This window comes from Culex pipiens, chromosome 3, assembly GCF_016801865.2.
Source record: "Culex pipiens pallens isolate TS chromosome 3, TS_CPP_V2, whole genome shotgun sequence".
In the NCBI taxonomy this organism is placed as follows: domain Eukaryota; kingdom Metazoa; phylum Arthropoda; class Insecta; order Diptera; family Culicidae; genus Culex; species Culex pipiens.
The window spans coordinates 19,465,967-19,485,062 of record NC_068939.1 but is presented as its reverse complement, the minus strand read 5'-3'; the positions used below and the strand labels follow the sequence as shown (position 1 = coordinate 19,485,062).

The 19,096-nt window shown below is 31.1% G+C and overlaps 1 protein-coding gene across 1 annotated transcript in view; it reads right to left on the bottom strand.

Moving 5' to 3' along the window:
* LOC120412866 (60S ribosomal protein L28) overlaps positions 1-17,873 on the bottom strand; it is a 510,937-nt gene extending 493,064 nt beyond the window's left edge. The window contains exon 1 of the mRNA XM_052710467.1: positions 17,861-17,873. The gene's annotated coding sequence lies outside the window, so the exon portion shown is untranslated. The remainder of the gene's footprint in view (positions 1-17,860) is intronic.
* Positions 17,874-19,096: the final 1,223 nt, after the last annotated feature.

The window sequence follows — 19,096 nt, the reverse complement described above, 5'->3', positions numbered from 1 at the left end:
TTTCAAATATCAAAAAATGTTATTCCCAAGTTATTTCCGTCTGCTCGGGCTGTACCATTTCAATAAATTGTTATTATTTACCTGAAACTTTGTTATGTTATATTTTTTCACACTTTTAAGAGAATTTCTGTTTTTTTTTAATGTACTATTAATTTGGTTTTAATGGTTTTACAGCTTCTCACCCAGTCGGCATGGGTTCGATCCCAGACGGTCCCGGTGGCATTTTTCGAGACGAGATTTGTCTGACCACGCCTTCCGTCGGACGGGGAAGTAAATGTTGGCCCCGGTCTAACCTAGAAGGTTAGGTCGTTAGCTCAATCCAGGTGTAGGAGTCGTCTCCCTGGGTCCTGCCTCGGTGGAGTCGCTGGTAGGCAGTTGGACTAACAATCCAAAGGTCGTCAGTTTGAATCCCGGGGTGGATGGAAGCTTAGGTGTAAAAAGAGGTTTGCAATTGTCTCAACAATCAAGCCTTCGGACACCTAGTTTCGAGTAGGAATCTCGCAATCGAGAACGCCAAGGCAATGCTGTAGAGCGAATAATTTGATTTTTTTTGGTTTTACAGCACATACAAAAATTTTTTTGTTCTATTTGCCGCAATGTCATCCCCTTTAAGTGGTGAGATTGGGTAAATTTTAAAACGATTGACATTTATGAACGGTGTGATTATACTTAGCCAAAATCTGGGAAAATGTTAGTAAATCATTGAGGAACATTCCCCAACATTATTTATTTCGATATAATTTTAATGTTTTAATGTGTTAAAATAACAGCAATAATATCGGTTTTTGACCCTAAGTCATCACCACTGATGGTATATCATTTGTGGATAAACAATTTTGAAATCTATACACGGAAAGAAATCTGTTTTCATTTCGCTACAAAATCGTTTACAGCGAATGTTAACGTATTTGGTAACTAATTTGGTACTAAGTTGTTTTTTTCAGATTTTTCACCTGGGAGGAAAAAGCCACGTGGACATATAGGGGGGGGGGGGGGTTGGCGTGAAACCACGAAAAACCATGAGGGGGGAGGAGGGGGTCAAACATTCTCGAAAAAAAGGCCACGTGGTTTATGCATGACCCCTATGTCTTACGACCTTTTTTGATAAATTCAGGAGAATTTTCCTTAAATTGCAAAACATTTGGTAAAAATATGCTTGCTGACTGAGCGATTTATTACTTGGTTTCAATTTCAAATGTCATTGAGAAGGTGTTTTGATCATTAAAGTACATTGGGAATCCTACTGAAATACTTTCTCGTCCTTTAAATTGATAAATGACAACTGTCAAGTGTGAAAATTTCAAACCGAAAATAGAATAAAAATCGCTTCCGCAACACATTTGCAACGTTGTTGCTAAGCCGCATAATTATGAGAAATTTCCGTGCCACTTCCAGATAAGGCTCATAACTTAGCGCACCACAAATTTTTCTGAGCCTTATTCAATTATTTGTGGTTTGAGCCATTCGCCGAAGAAGGCGTTTTTCTTCGTACCAAGTAAACTTTACAGGTAAAATAAACCATCCTCAAGTCTTGCTGCGGCATCCCGTTCACGTGCCACAATTTATGTAATTCATTAATCCCACCAGGCTTTGTGCATTGTGGCAAATTATGTGGTACCGTTGCTTTCTTTCTTTTTTCTTCTTTTACTTCTTCTACTTCACAATCTTACTTTGGTGATTTTGCGGTCCTGGTCCCCAGACCAATTTGGCGAAATGTGCGCGGAATACGATATGAGAAGCGCGTTGGGGAAGTGCAGAGAAAAAAAAACACAAACAAACATCGCAGAATAACGCGAAACGCGCTCCAGAAGAGGTTTATTCACGCTAGAGCGAGAGTACTTATTATTATGTGAATTAAGTGTAATTTAAATTATTTTCACGTTTTGCCGGTTTTCTCGCTTTCCTTTCGTTCGGGATTTAAGTGCGACTTTGGGAACACAACACTTTTTTCAGAAAATTGATGGCGTCATATTAACCATTTCTGTTGGTTTTGTTATCAAGACCAAATCCGTAGTAACTTTTCAAAAGGGCGAAGCCTTGTTTATAAACTAACAGCCTACTCGCTTTAGTGATAGTTCACATTGAGTGTGGGACTGGTTGTTTACATCCAAGGATTGCTGAGTTTCAATCTCTGTCATGTTTGAACCACCCTAATCATACTCACCTATGATTTTCGACGCTTCCAAGAGCCCGGAAGTTTTGCTCCATTGCTCGTTTCAATAAAGTTAATGAACCAAAACTGGCGAACTGACCATCGAACAAGGCTACATCGCGTGAGGTCCGTCCGGATATTCTCTTGAAAACCAAAAGGGACGGAATGAATACCTTCAAAAAGGCAAAGCATATTTGACCCACGTCAAGGCCCGCATCATGCCCGGAACGGTTGTGTGAGCAACACTGATTTTTGTGTGCTCGTGTGTGTGTGTGTGTCAAAACCGATCCTTCAAAATGTTGCCGGAATGTTTGGATTCGATAAAGCACAAAATCCTGATTCGTTAGTTGTGCTTTTAGTGGTAAGAATAAGTTGTGTAATTTTGCATAACATTTTCAACAAAACACCTGCTTAAAAATTTAAACCCTGGTCATAATCTTTGTTCTCATGTATCTGTCAGGTAATTCAACAATAACAGCAATTTTCTAATTAAATCAAAACAGGTAGCTTCATGGCAAACATGAACACTCTTGGCCACTGGAATTAATGGGTCAGAATCATCATAATAACAAAAAAATCAGAAAAAGCGTCTATAAACTAAAGTGCTTTTGTGTGCGTGTGTGTTTGCGGGTGGATCTGGCAAATTAAAGGAAAACAACACACCGCAAAAATTTGATTTATTCTCGACCCTGGGACCGTCTTGATGGGAACTCGACCGGACGGCCATCACATCGTCACGGGCAATGTGACCGTTGTGGATCAAATTTATTACCTGTCCGTTTTATGTACGGTTCGTGCGTGAACCGTGACCGGACTTGATTTTTTTAAGGGCTTTGACTTTGGATCGATGGCTTTAAGTGGGGTGAAATTTTGCGACCTTCAAGCTGAACGTGGAGCGACCAACTTTCTGAATGTCAAAGAAAATTTCAAGATGATTGGAATAAAACAAAAAACAAAAAACAAAAAACAAAAAACAAAAAACAAAAAACAAAAAACAAAAAACAAAAAACAAAAAACAAAAAACAAAAAACAAAAAACAAAAAACAAAAAACAAAAAACAAAAAACAAAAAACAAAAAACAAAAAACAAAAAACAAAAAACAAAAAACAAAAAACAAAAAACAAAAAACAAAAAACAAAAAACAAAAAACAAAAAACAAAAAACAAAAAACAAAAAACAAAAAACAAAAAACAAAAAACAAAAAACAAAAAACAAAAAACAAAAAACAAAAAACAAAAAACAAAAAACAAAAAACAAAAAACAAAAAACAAAAAACAAAAAACAAAAAACAAAAAACAAAAAACAAAAAACAAAAAACAAAAAACAAAAAACAAAAAACAAAAAACAAAAAACAAAAAACAAAAAACAAAAAAACAAAAAACAAAAAACAAAAAACAAAAAACAAAAAACAAAAAACAAAAAACAAAAAACAAAAACAAAAAACAAAAAACAAAAAACAAAAAACAAAAAACAAAAAACAAAAAACAAAAAACAAAAAACAAAAAACAAAAAACAAAAAACAAAAAACAAAAAACAAAAAACAAAAAACAAAAAACAAAAAACAAAAAACAAAAAACAAAAAACAAAAAACAAAAAAACAAAAAACAAAAAACAAAAAACAAAAAACAAAAAACAAAAAACAAAAAACAAAAAACAAAAAACAAAAAACAAAAAACAAAAAACAAAAACAAAAAACAAAAAACAAAAAACAAAAAACAAAAAACAAAAAACAAAAAACAAAAAACAAAAAACAAAAAACAAAAAACAAAAAACAAAAAACAAAAAACAAAAAACAAAAAACAAAAAACAAAAAACAAAAAACAAAAAACAAAAAACAAAAAACAAAAAACAAAAAACAAAAAACAAAAAACAAAAAACAAAAAACAAAAAACAAAAAACAAAAAACAAAAAACAAAAAACAAAAAACAAAAAACAAAAAACAAAAAACAAAAAACAAAAAACAAAAAACAAAAAACAAAAAACAAAAAACAAAAAAACAAAAAACAAAAAACAAAAAACAAAAAACAAAAAACAAAAAACAAAAAACAAAAAACAAAAAACAAAAAACAAAAAACAAAAAACAAAAAACAAAAAACAAAAAACAAAAAACAAAAAACAAAAAACAAAAAACAAAAAACAAAAAACAAAAAACAAAAAACAAAAAACAAAAAACAAAAAACAAAAAACAAAAAACAAAAAACAAAAAACAAAAAACAAAAAACAAAAAACAAAAAACAAAAAACAAAAAACAAAAAACAAAAAACAAAAAACAAAAAACAAAAAACAAAAAACAAAAAACAAAAAACAAAAAACAAAAAAACAAAAAACAAAAAACAAAAAACAAAAAACAAAAAACAAAAAACAAAAAACAAAAAACAAAAAACAAAAAACAAAAAACAAAAAACAAAAAACAAAAAACAAAAAACAAAAAACAAAAAACAAAAAACAAAAAACAAAAAACAAAAAAACAAAAAACAAAAAACAAAAAACAAAAAACAAAAAACAAAAAACAAAAAACAAAAAACAAAAAACAAAAAACAAAAAACAAAAAACAAAAAACAAAAAACAAAAAACAAAAAACAAAAACAAAAAACAAAAAACAAAAAACAAAAAACAAAAAACAAAAAACAAAAAACAAAAAACAAAAAACAAAAAACAAAAAACAAAAAACAAAAAACAAAAAACCAAAAACACAAAACAAAAAACAAAAAACAAAAAACAAAAAACAAAAAACAAAAAACAAAAAACAAAAAACAAAAAACAAAAAACAAAAAACAAAAAACAAAAAACAAAAAACAAAAAACAAAAAACAAAAAACAAAAAACAAAAAACAAAAAACAAAAAACAAAAAACAAAAAACAAAAAACAAAAAACAAAAAACAAAAAACAAAAAACAAAAAACAAAAAACAAAAAACAAAAAACAAAAAACAAAAAACAAAAAACAAAAAAACAAAAAACAAAAAACAAAAAACAAAAAACAAAAAACAAAAAACAAAAAACAAAAAACAAAAAACAAAAAACAAAAAACAAAAAACAAAAAACAAAAAACAAAAAACAAAAAACAAAAAACAAAAAACAAAAAACAAAAAACAAAAAACAAAAAACAAAAAACAAAAAACAAAAAACAAAAAACAAAAAACAAAAAACAAAAAACAAAAAACAAAAAACAAAAAACAAAAAACAAAAAACAAAAAACAAAAAACAAAAAACAAAAAACAAAAAACAAAAAACAAAAAACAAAAAACAAAAAACAAAAAACAAAAAACAAAAAACAAAAAACAAAAAACAAAAAACAAAAAACAAAAAACAAAAAACAAAAAACAAAAAACAAAAAACAAAAAACAAAAAACAAAAAACAAAAAACAAAAAACAAAAAACAAAAAACAAAAAACAAAAAACAAAAAACAAAAAACAAAAAACAAAAAACAAAAAACAAAAAACAAAAAACAAAAAACAAAAAACAAAAAACAAAAAACAAAAAACAAAAAACAAAAACAAAAAACAAAAAACAAAAAACAAAAAACAAAAAACAAAAAACAAAAAACAAAAAACAAAAAACAAAAAACAAAAAACAAAAAACAAAAAACAAAAAACAAAAAACAAAAAACAAAAAACAAAAAACAAAAAACAAAAAACAAAAAACAAAAAACAAAAAACAAAAAACAAAAAACAAAAAACAAAAAACAAAAAACAAAAAACAAAAAACAAAAACAAAAAACAAAAAACAAAAAACAAAAAACAAAAAACAAAAAACAAAAAACAAAAAACAAAAAACAAAAAACAAAAAACAAAAAACAAAAAACAAAAAACAAAAAACAAAAAACAAAAAACAAAAAACAAAAAACAAAAAACAAAAAACAAAAAACAAAAAACAAAAAACAAAAAACAAAAAACAAAAAACAAAAAACAAAAAACAAAAAACAAAAAACAAAAAACAAAAAACAAGAAACAAAAAACAAAAAACAAAAAACAAAAAACAAAAAACAAAAAACAAAAAACAAAAAACAAAAAACAAAAAACAAAAAACAAAAAACAAAAAACAAAAAACAAAAAACAAAAAACAACACCATTTCAGGCTGTACATTAATGAAAAATATGTCTTTTTTCGAATGTTCAAAAATGGAAGGGATCGTACCGCCCCTCCATCACGAGATATACAAAAAATGTACTTCGGATTTGTGATCAGGGACCAAAGCTACCCCCTAGGATGAAGTTCCACGCAAATCGAAGTGGGGTCGGGCAACTTTTCCCGAAAAAAATACCTAAAACAAAAAAAAACAAAAAAAAACAACTTTGTTTATCAATTCCATCCCTTCAAATATCTCCAACAAATCAAATTTAAAAATCTTGTTACAGACTTCCCCTCAAGACTCAAAAGTCAAACAAACCCACGTTGAGCTCCAAGAGCAACTTCAACACGTACCAAAGTTAGAGCTAAACGAGTAGGAAATCTTCGAAATTCAAGCAAAGTTCACCAACTGGCAGGAAAACTTGCCAATCTCGGCGAATTTTCGCCACAACCTTTGTGCCAGCAGGTCACCAAAGATTCGTTCACAAAATCACAAGTTGAGCATCGATGAACTTGCCCATTTGCCGCAAGTTCCTCTGACAGTTTCGACGGTTTGTTCTTTTTTTTTCATTTCAACTGTCATCTTCCGTACTGTGTTCGAGATTTCGGATAATTTAATTTCCACCCGGAATTCAATTGAAAAGTTTTTCGACTCGCCCTTTCAGGGTTGAGTTTCGGGTTGGATTTTGAAGTGAACGAGCAGCAGTTTAGTGTAACTCGACAACGAGGTTCTCGATTTCCACGTAACGTCAGCTGTTTGCTCTATGTTGCAAAATACGCTCAGCCGTTTTCCGTGTGAATTGGCTGTGGTTGCGTGGAAAAGTTTGCTTGCCACAAATTTTAATTTTCTCACTCGTTGTGCTTCGAATCGCGTCCAACTCCAACTCCCATTTTGGTGGTTGTTTGTTGCTGAATTTTGTGAACCTCTCCGGCGAACGCGAAACACAGTTAAGGGGTAGTTTTGCCAACAACAATCAGTGTATGTGTGTGTGTGTGTGTTTATATGCGTGAGAATGGTTTCATCGTGTGAAATGTTTTCCACGCTCGGTTAGGAGAACGAAAAAGGCGGATTCATATGTTTTCATTTTCCAACATTTCAACCCCCATAAAACCATACGAAGGAATTCAGAACGAGAAAGAATGTTTCACGGAATGGGGTGGTAAAGGCTCCTGGGATGAAGTGCTTTCTAACGAAAAATAAATCAGAGAGCACAACTTTTGATCGAAAATACTAGTGAAAACACATACTTTTTTTTGTAAGTAAATATTGTGAAAGGCTGGTAGAAGAAAAATCTGTTTTATTACAAAACATTACCTCATATAATGATGCAAAATTTAAACTTTTCCAAAAAGAAGAAATAATACACTATGTTCCATCGGCATTAAAAATAGAAGGTTGTTTGGGTTTGACTAAGAAAACTTCAATTTTCCTATTTGTTTTTTTAGGTCGCTGTAACTCAGCAACCGGAGGTCAAATCTTAAATTTATTGGACAATTTATAGCAAACTTTCTGAACCTTGATAAAAAATGTTTTTAGAAATGATCACTCATGGTCACTATTTTTGAAAATCGAAAAATTGCAATTGGGCCATTTCGCCTCAACTGTACACAAAAAGTACAAATTCGGAATCCAAATCGATTAAGCTCAAATTTGATGAAGATATTGATATACTATAAAAAACATGTAAGAATTCCGATTTAGAACCAAATAGGACCACCCATTCTTTGCTGGTATCGCTCCAAAGTATTGCGATTTTCGTATTTTTTTCAAAATACCTATTTTATAAATGGCCATATCAAACTTTTTTGCATTTTTAGCAATCGAAAACTTACACCCGATTTTCTCAATATACATTCGATTGAATTTTGAAACAAACTTCACCATCGTGTTCCCCAGACGATTTCAGATAAGTTTTTTTTCTGAATGTTGGTCGATATCGATTTTTAAGCTTGCAGTTGCAGATTTTTCTGATGACGCCATTCAATTCAGCATCCAATTTCCTTTAAAAGTATCTGTCAAGTTTTGCTCTAGTTTTTTTTTGTTTTCGAGATACGGTCATTTGTAAAAAGAGTTTTTTTTAAATGACGAAAATCGCACAACTTTGAAACAATGCTTCAAAAACAAGGGGTGGTCCATTTTGGTTCAAAATCAGAATTTGTACAGGTTTTGATAGCATCAATAGCTCCTGCAAATTTGAGCTAGATCAGAGAAAGTGCATTTCGAGTGGTGTGCCAGTTGGCGCAAATGACCCAACAATTTCACTGAAATCAAACTTTCGGTGGCTATATCATGATAACGAGGCACTTTATCAAACAGTCTGTAATGTTCTTTTTGATTTCAAATGAAATAAACATAAAAATGAGGTCAAAATAGTTGTGTATGTAACGAGTTAAGAAAACATGATTTTTTCAGCACGAGTCGTACATTTATACAACGAGGTTTTACCGAGTTATATAAATACGATGAGCGCTGCAAAAATCGAGTTTTGCAACAAGTTGCTTACAACATTTTTTTGCAATTCCGAAAAAAACTTTTTGAATGGAATATTATGTCAAACATTCATTTGTTAAGTAAGTTCACCGTTCAAAACAAAACAATATTGAAAAATGTTACTTTTCGATACAAGTAATGAAAAGTTCAACTTTTCAGCACCCATTTCAGTGCTGAAAAGTAGGACTTTTCGGCACTGACATTGAAAGGTATTGATTTTCAAATCTGTTATTTTTGGTGCTTAAAAGTGGTCCGTTTCGTTTCTCCAGAAGGACAGAAAAAGTTGACAGTCTCACAGCGGGATTGCAAAAAAATATATTTTTGCTCCAAAAATCACTATTTTTCAAGCATTCATAACTCGGTGCCGAAATGTTTGACCATACAGCTCTTTGGCTCAAAAAATATTTTGGGAAATTGAGTTTTTGTCGTTAAGATTTTTTTCGGTGTACCTTTTTTATGAATAGCCCTCATCAATACCTACAACTTTGTCGAAGACACCAAATTGATCAGAAATTTCCTAAGCAGTTCTCTACGGAATCGGTCTTTTTTCTTTAATTTTGATTTTTGTATTTTTTAATCCGGCTTAAACATTTTTGGTGCCTTCGGTATGCCCAAAGAAGCCATTTTGCATCATTAGTTTGTCCATATAATTTTCCATACAAATTTGGCAGCTGTCCATACAAAAATGATATGTGAAAATTCAAAAATCTATATCTTTTGAAGGAATTTTTTGATCGATTTGGTGTCTTCGGCAAAGTTGTAGGTATGGATATGGACTACACTGAAAAAAAATGATACACGGTAAAAAAAATTTGGTGATTTTTTAATTAACTTTTTGTCACTAAAACTTGATTTGCAAAAAAACACTATTTTTATTTTTTTTCATTTTTTGATATGTTTTAGAGGACATAAAATGCCAACTTTTCAGAAATTTCCAGAATGGGCAAAAAAATCTTTGACCGAGTTATGGTTTTTTGAATCAATACAGATTTTTTCAAAAAATCGAAATATTGGTCGCAAAAATTTTTCAACTTCATTTTTCGATGTAAAATCGAATTTGCAATCAAAAAGTACTTTTGTGAATTTTTGATAAAGTGCACCGTTTTCAAGTTATAACCATTTTCAGGTAACTTTTTTAAAAATAGTCGCAGTTTTTCATTTTTTAAAAATAATGCCCAGGTTTGCCAACAATTAAAAAATATTTTGAAAAGCTGAGAAAATTCTCTATATTTTGCTATTTCGGACTTTGTTGATACGACCCTTTGTTGCTGAGATATTGCCTTGCAAAGGTTAAAAAACAGGAAAATTGATGTTTTCTTAGTCTCACCCAAACAATCCACCATTTTCTAATGTCGATATCTCAGCAACTATAGGTCCGATTTACAATGTTAAAACATGAAACATTCGTGAAATTTTCCGATCTTTTCGAAAAAAATATTTTCAAAAATTTCAAATCACTAACATTTCAAATGGGCGTAATATTGAATGTTTGGCCCTTTTGAAGTGTTAGTCTTGATTTTAAATTTTTGAAAATATTTTTTTCGAAAAGATCGGAAAATTTCACGAACGTTTCATGTTTTAACAATGTAAATCAGACCTATAGTTGCTGAGATATCGACATTAGAAAATAATGGTTGTTTGGGTGAGACTTAGAAAACATCAATTTTCCTGTTTTTAACCTTTGCATGGCAATATCTCAGCAACTAAGGGTCGTATCAACAAAGTCCAGAAAAACAAAATATAGAGAATTTTCTCAGCTGTTCAAAAATATTTTTTTCAACAATGGGCAAACATGGGCACTTTTAAAAAAAAATGAAAAACTGCGAATATTTTGAAAAAAGTTACATAAAAATGGCTATAACTTGAAAACGGTGCACTTTATCAAAAATTCACAAAAGTACATTTTGATTGCAAATTCGATTTTACATCGAAAAATGAAGTTGAAAAATTTTTGCGACCAATATTTCGATTTTTTGAAAAAATCTGTATTGATTCAAAAAATCATAACTCGGTCAAAGATTTTTTGCCCATTCTGGAAATTTCAGAAAAGTTGGCATTTTATGTCCTCTAAAACATATCAAAAAATGAAAAAAAAAATAGTGTTTTTTTGCAAATCAAGTTATAGTGACAAAAAGTTAAATTAAAAATCACCAAATTTTTTTTTACCGTGTATCATTTTTTTTCAGTGTAGTCCATATCCATACCTACAACTTTGCCGAAGACACCAAATCGATCAAAAAATTCCTTCAAAAGATATAGATTTTTGAATTTTCACATATCATTTTTGTATGGACAGCTGCCAAATTTGTATGGAAAATTATATGGACAATCTAATGATGCAAAATGGCTTCTTTGGGCATACCGAAGGCACCAAAAAAGTTTCAGCCGGATAAAAAAATACAAAAAATCGAATGACCGAAATCTCAGAGAATTGCTCCACTTTGAAAAACAAATGCTTGAAAAGTAAAAAAACTCCTCAATTTCTCCTTTAAACGATTTTTAATGTTGAGAAGAAGATATTCGTATAAAGTTTTCTAAATCTTTTGAAAACATATTTTCAGATTATGATTCAAAGTCGTGAGGCGTGAAAAACGTGATTTTGAAAATATTAAAATTAGCAATGGCATTAACTCGAAACGGTACATTTTATCGACCATTCACAAAAGTACTTTTTAATTCCAAATTTCAAATAAGTTTTTTTTTCGAGGGAATGTACGGTACTTTCAAAAAATCACTGTTTTTTTAGAAAAAATCTTAACTAAACTCATTCTCTAGAGCAAAGTGATTTTCTACGATTTTGAAAATCGTCTTTTCTTCAAATTCATATTTTTTTTTATTTGGATAAAACTGTGTCCATGCATTCGCTATGTCAAAAGAAGATATCTTATGCAACTTTGGAGGCTGGTCATATAAAATCGGTACCGTCCACTCGAGCAAGTTGGGAATACAGTCAGAATAGGGACAGCACATTTAAGAGCACTTAAAATCTTAAAATTTGGTAATGAATGATTACATGTTGTTTCTCTGAACCTGGTCTAACCGAAACCACTTCAAAAAAGCAAAATACAGTCCAGAGTCGAACAAAACTACTGATGTGAGCCTGAATTGAAAGTTTTTCTTAAAATTCACTTCTTTGTTCTTGAAAAATAGGTATTCTGAATAAAAACTTGCTCCCAGATTGTTGGAAACTTTTTAAGTAGGGGGTGGAGGTAAGAGGGAGTTTATCTTTAAAAATATAAATAAATGCGAACGATTTTTTTTATATAAACAGCTATAATTTTGAAGTCAGATTTATCATAAGATCTATTGTGAACATGAAAGAGACATTTAACAAGGATAGAAAACTTGAAACAATATTTAAGACGCAAAACTATTTCGGAACAATTTTTTGAAAGAATGTGATGTGCATTTTTTCAATTCAATTCAATGTTGTTACCGCTATTTTGACCAACCGATCTACCGATGGTCATGGTGTAGAAAAGAGTTGAAATTTATTATTTTTGGGGAAAGTAGCTTGTTTAATCGAGAAAGTGCCAGATAAAATTGTTCATGAACTTAACCTACGTGACTTTTAACAAAACAATATATTTCACAAAGATAACAAGATTCATAAGATAATAAAATAAACGTCACAACAACCAACAATTTTGCCTAAAAAAATATCATAATTTTTCAGCCTGCCCGCACACGTTTTTAATCCGAAACTCATTTAGTTAAACGATTTTTAATTGCTTTTCGAGGGAGGCAGCAGCAGTGCGAATCAGGAAATGGAAAAAAAAAACAGCCAACATAAAAGGAATCCTTTTTTTTCAGCGGCCGTCACAATTTTGGTTGATTTTTTTTGTCTCCCCCGCTTTCCTTTTCATTGAAAATAAGTAGCTTTCGGGCATCGTATCGCAACAGCAGCAGCGACGGGATAACGCGTCTTTCAGGGCCGGCCCGAGATCCTTCGGTGGCACACAAAGGCAATTTTTCCGGGGCCATTCGTTTGGATTTATAAAGTTTTCGGCCGGGAAATAAAAAAAAAAATAAAGGTTCCAGCCAACCCCGCGCGCAGTGCGATTTTTGTACGAGGGCCCGATCCGGCAGAGTTGTTTGCGTTTTTGTTTCATATTTTTCTTTGTGATATTGTTATTTTTTGTTTTGTTTTTGCAAACTTTTGCAGGAAAGGCATTCGTTATGGTTTCATTCGGTGGAGTAAGGAGTATTTTTTTTGTTGAAATCATTAGGGAAATTTATTACGGATCAGGATGAACTGAGGGGATACATTATATTCGAAAATTTTGCATGAGGCTTTTTCAAGGATAATCTATGCCGTTTATTCATTAAAATGTACTGATTCTGCAGCAAGCTTTTTGAACGAACCAATAATGCGATATTAAAAGCTGTAGCTTTCATTTTTGTTGCGAATATTCGTAGATTACACCGGCCAACAAAAATTCAGCGCAGGCTCAAGTCGAGGGGAATCATGAAGTTTGAGGTCCTCAGAAACACATGCACTTTGAATTTTATAAAAATAGTTAGACAGGGCTGAACGGGTTTTCTCCAAAGTTTTCAAATAAAATTAGTGCTGTTCGCTTATTCCAAATATTGCATGCAACTTTTGAATTGTATGCAAGAAAGACGAACCGCCCTAATTCTCCATTAAAATTTTATATACATGTATAGCGGAAAAATGTCAGTGGTTGGTATGAGCACACAATTGAACTTTTTTTTAATCTGTTTCCAGGGCATAAAAATATGCATTTTTAACTAAAAAAACTTTGAAAAAAACAAAATTGCAGACATTTACTTGTAGCAGATCAAAAAAAAAAAAAGGTTGCCACGATATCTCAACACTGCCTCGACCAAATCGGCTCAAAATTTGGGTGAAGATTTGTTTAATCGATCTTGTGTGCGTGGAAAAGCCGATTTTCTAAATGTTGATTTTGAAAAAATATAAAGATAAAAATATGGCTGTGTTTTTCATATTCAAAACGTCAGTTTTGATTTTTGCATTAAAAAAAGCAGTTTTAAAAATCGGACTTCGTCATGCACACGGAATATGTCTTAGGAGTCTTCACCTCAAATTTCAACAAATTTGGTCCATCACATCTCGAGATATCGTGGCACCAATAAATCAATTCGGTGTTTAGAGAAAAACGCTCACAAAGTTCGACAGTTACCTTTGCGCACGGCCAAAATTTCAAATTTAAACCATCTTTTTCTAATTTCAATCATGAAATATATTCATCAAATTTAAGGAGTGATTATAAATCATCTTTTTTGTGATTTTTTATGAATTTTCTGTAATATGACATTTTGTGATTTTCTACATTAAATTAACCCCTTGAATACAAAAACATTCAGCCATTTTAAGCCAATTATTTCCAAAATCAGCTCTCAGTATTCAACTCGGGATATTTATGAAATTTTTTGATTGACTTTAATGATATGAAATGAAACATTTAATTTTTTAGCACATTTTTTTTTAAATGAATTTGGATATTATTTTTTTATCAATTTTGGATTCTAAAATTTCGAAATAAATTTTATGAAAAAGCCAACAATTTCTCAAGAGATTCATTTTTAGGCATTGAAAATCAAACATTATTTTGGTGTTATCAAGCGCTTCAAAATTAAAGGTATAATAGGACTCTAGGGCGTCCAATTTTCCCGGGTTTTGAATTTCCCGGGAAACGGGAAAAATATTTTTGAAATCCCGGGAATTCCCGGGATCCCAGGAAAATTTTAAAACAGTATTAAAATCTATTTTTTCATTATATTTGCATGTTTTTCAAGCTTAAAATCATAGAATAAGCTCAATACTATTCATTGCTGGCAATCTACACTTCAACCTGAACAAGGATATCAGTTTTTAGGTAGCTTGAAGGCAGGGATGCCAGATGGTTTTTTTTAAATGTCTGTAAAAAAGTCTGTGTATGTCTGTGCACTTTTCTAAAATTCAAATATATCAATTTACAGTCATTGAAATCCATCAGAAATTGCGTTTTAAGCATTTGAGAACTAACTAAATAAGTTTCGGTTAAAATTTTTACAAATTATAAATTCAATGAAGTTTTTTAAAAGTCTGTGTACCTCAAAAAATGACTGACACAAGCCCAAATGTCTGTGAAACACAGACAAATCTGTGCATCTGGCATCCTTGCTTGAAAGATTTTTTTTATTTTTGTTGAGCTTTGGTTTCTTATTTTGTATTCTAATGTGTTTCAAATTAAATAAGTCTCTTATAAAAACATATTTTTTATCTGTCATGACTAGAAAAGCCTCTTTTTAAATGTCTAAAATAACAAATAAAAATACAACAAATAAAATTTTACCAGTAAAATTTTGGATAAGTTTAGCCATTCATGATGTATATACAAAATATTAATCAAGTTGTCTTAAGGTCATTACCGCCAACTTGGGAAAATCGGGACTACAGTCTTATTAGGTACAGGAGATTTGAGAGCAGTTCATTTGGAGATCGTTGTATGTACTAATTGTTTTGCTCTGTTCCTGTTTTAACCAAAATCAATCTAAATAATTAAAATATTCAGCGCAATAAAAAAATATTAAAACAGCTGTGTTCATTCGATACATTTGTCTTGATTTGCCAAAAATGTTTCATGAAAAATAATTTAAAATGATATTATTATTTAAATTTATAATCATAAATATACGTAGTCTTTCCAAAAACATATATAATTTGGTACAAAATATTTAGAGCGCTAGCCAGTTTACTGATCGGTATTTTTTTTACAAGTTACAGTTTTTTACAAGTAAGTCAAATTAATGCTGATACCTTGTTTGAATAGGTCCTATAAACAAAATAAACATATGAAAACATAAAAGCTTGTAGGACCTTTTCAAACAAAAACTCTGGATGTATGCTTAATATTTTGTTTTTATTTTTTTATCGATGTTTACCTATTTCAACAACAAAACCTGAATTTGCAGACAACAGTTTTATATTTTTCCAATTTCGGAAAATCTCGGGACAAAATACCAAAAATCCCGAATTTTGTCCCTGGAATTTCCGGGATGGACGCACTATCGAACTCAAATAAGAAAAGCTATTTTTTCTCAAGATTCTAACATAAACCCTCTACAACCCAACCCCGCCTCTAGACGGGCTTCTATCTAAAAAATCCATTTTTCACTCAATTTTTGATCTCTGAATAGCATTGGAAAGAAGAAATATTTAAAATTTAAAAAAAAATAGGTTTTGGAAATTTGACTTGTTTTATGTGACTGCCAATGTGCCAATGTTTAGAAAAAAAATGTCATTTTTTAGGTGCCAACTTTTGCAGCGTTTTTGATTACCATTACCTTTATATTTAGTAAAAAGAAGTATGCAGTATTTTTTTAGTGTCCCAGACTATGCCTCTACGCAGGAAACGTAGAAAACAAGCAAAAATAATTGAAAAAGTGACTTTAAAAACAGGGAAAAAATTAGAAAGGCAAAAAGTAATATGGTAAAATAGGCAAAATACTTCCAAAAACATAGATCAACTAAGTAAGATAAATGCAAACTAAAATATTAAAAATAAAACAAGAGAAATAAAGTTTTTCGTAGAGCAAAAGTTGCTCAAAATGACCTTCTGAACACGGAAAAAATAAAAATTTGGGCAGTACAGGGTTAAAATTTTCTCAGCATTTGGAAAAAAAATGCTTTGGTGAGCATTTCCGCCGCGAATCGTTTTCAAATTGCAAAAAACATAGCAAATTGAAGAATACAGCATAAGTACTTGGATAGATGCAGATTAGGGTGCCCAGAATATGGGACTTTTTTTCAAAACCTCGCTCCACGAGCTGAATATTGTTCCTTGAGCTATTTGAGGACTCTGGGCCAAATATGAGCCAAATCGGTCAACATTTACCCATTGATACTCGGAGGTGAATTTTGTATGGGAAAATATTCAGAAAAGTGAGATTATCATTAGAAATTTAAGGCTCTACAACTTTGTACAACATACCAAGGCAGTTAAACTCGATCCTGAAACGTTATTTGCGATTAAAAAAAAGTCATATTTGTATGAAAACCGTTTTTTCAAAAACTTTGGGCTCAGATATCAATGGGCTAATCTTAACTAATTTTGCTCAAAATTTACACAGATGCTTGAAATAACCAAAAAAAAACAGTTTTCCACTTCTTGAGTAGGGGGTAATTTCTTCTGAGCACCCTAATTCAGATCAAAAAGGTCATTTCCATGTTTGAGCTTTCAACATTCGTTTTTTTTTATAGAATTGAAATTGAGGAAAATTAAATCTGCCAATTAATTTTCGAGTATCCAAATTCGGTCAATCGGCTGATTTCGGAGAGACATGCTTAGTTCTGACTTTCTTTGTTACCGCTGTTTAAAGTTCTCTACATTTTTACCTTTATCGATGTCGAAAGGTCAAATTCTTCATGTTTGGAAAACAATATGTCCAAGGCTTTTTTTCTAGATTTTCGTTTGTTCGAATCTCTATAGATCAATGCAAATGCTGCATTTCAAGCGTCAGATTGGTCCACAGAAATTTTCCTGAGGCAGGATTTTTTTCCTCCTCAGCTTAGCTGAAAGTGGACTCTGGAAGGCTAAATACCTTTTACAGCACTAACTGAGCGAGGCAAACGAGGAGGCAGCAGAAAAAAGTTCGACCCACTTTCCCACTTGCTTGACCTTATCTGTCCGCACGAGACCGGCTGCTCAGAAGTAAAAATCACTTTTCACAGAGAACGAAAAGAAAAAAAAATCAAAAATAAATTAAATTTTTTAAATGAAGAAATAGTCAGAGTTATGAATTTAAATCTTTATTTTGCAATTATGGCCAATTCCCAGCCACATTCTCACTGCTAGTGGATTCACTCGAAAATATCTTCCGCCATCGCCGATGCTGCTCCATTTTTACGGTTCCCCTTATCGTGGACGACAGTTTTGCGAGGACTTTTTTTCTATCTCCCCTCCCGATTCTACTCTCGTCACGCCCTGCGGGCTCACGGCAGGCTCAACTTAAACGCAATCACGTCCGCTCGTTACTCAAAGTTCCACAGCATCTTCTTTGGGTACACACTCGAGCGACGCCACCTGGCTTCGAACGAGGACACACTTTCGGTTGGCCTTTTAGTCCTCTCCGTACTGGTACTGTGTCAACCATAATTGGGGCAAGTTTGCCATAATTACTTTTGCGTTGGCACCGGAGTACTTATGGTGATTCGTTAATTTTTGTCTGCCGTCATCAAAGTCGAAAAAAAAGCAAAACTCAACGGCAACACTGGCGTTACTACTTTGTCTTCGTAAGTTTTATTGTATCATCGAAGAGTTTAAAACAATGTTGTTGTAAGCTCTTTAAAAAAAACTTTTCGAAGAAGCTTTAATCTCAACGTTGGTTTTTTAAACTGTGGTAATAGTGTTACCTAGGTGGAAAAACGAAAACAAACTAACAAAAAAAAAAAATGTGTTACCAAACTTACCAACAATTGCTTGCAATTCGAGTTCTGAAAATAAAAAAAAGAAACATCTTTAGTTTGTCTTTGATAAGTTTTTTTAGTAGTAGAATGTATCAAAAATAAATAGTAACTAATATCAAATGTCAGTAATACTTTTAATTTTACCATACGAAATGCAATCTGTCAAAATATAGCAAAAAATAATAATCGGAAATCGTAAAACAACAATCAACAACAACAATGAACAATGAACAATGGGAAGATCCTCTGGAATTACTCTTAGCTTTAAGATCAATGTTATTACAAAAGCCGACTTGGTCCTAACCAGGTCCCAGTACTGAAAAGGACCTAATAAAAAATAATTTTATGAAAAAATGAACAATGAACAATGAACAATGAACAATGAACAATGAACAATGAACAATGAACAATGAACAATGAACAATGAACAATGAACAATGAACAATGAACAATGAACAATGAACAATGAACAATGAACAATGAACAATGAACAATGAACAATGAACAATGAACAACCAAAAATTCTTTGATAACACTAACCAACAAAATTTCTGCGCAAGCTCAACTCGAGGGGAAGCATGAAGTTTGGAGTCCCCAGTAACACGTGAATTCTCAATTCTCTACGAATCGGTCTTTTTTTCTTAATTTTTTAATCCGGCTGAAAATTTTTCGGTAACTTCGGTATGCCCAAAGATGCCATTTTGCATAATAAGTTTATCCATATAATTTTCTACACAAATATGGCACCTACCACAACACAACAAAAATGACAAAAATGATTTATGAAAATTCAAAAATCTTCGACAAAGTTGCAGATATGGATAAGAAAAACATGATACACGGTAAAAAAATGAGAATTTTAAAATTCACTTTTTGTCACTAATACTTCATTTGCAAAAAAAATACTATTTTTATTTTCTGATATGTTTTAGCGGACATCACATGCCAAC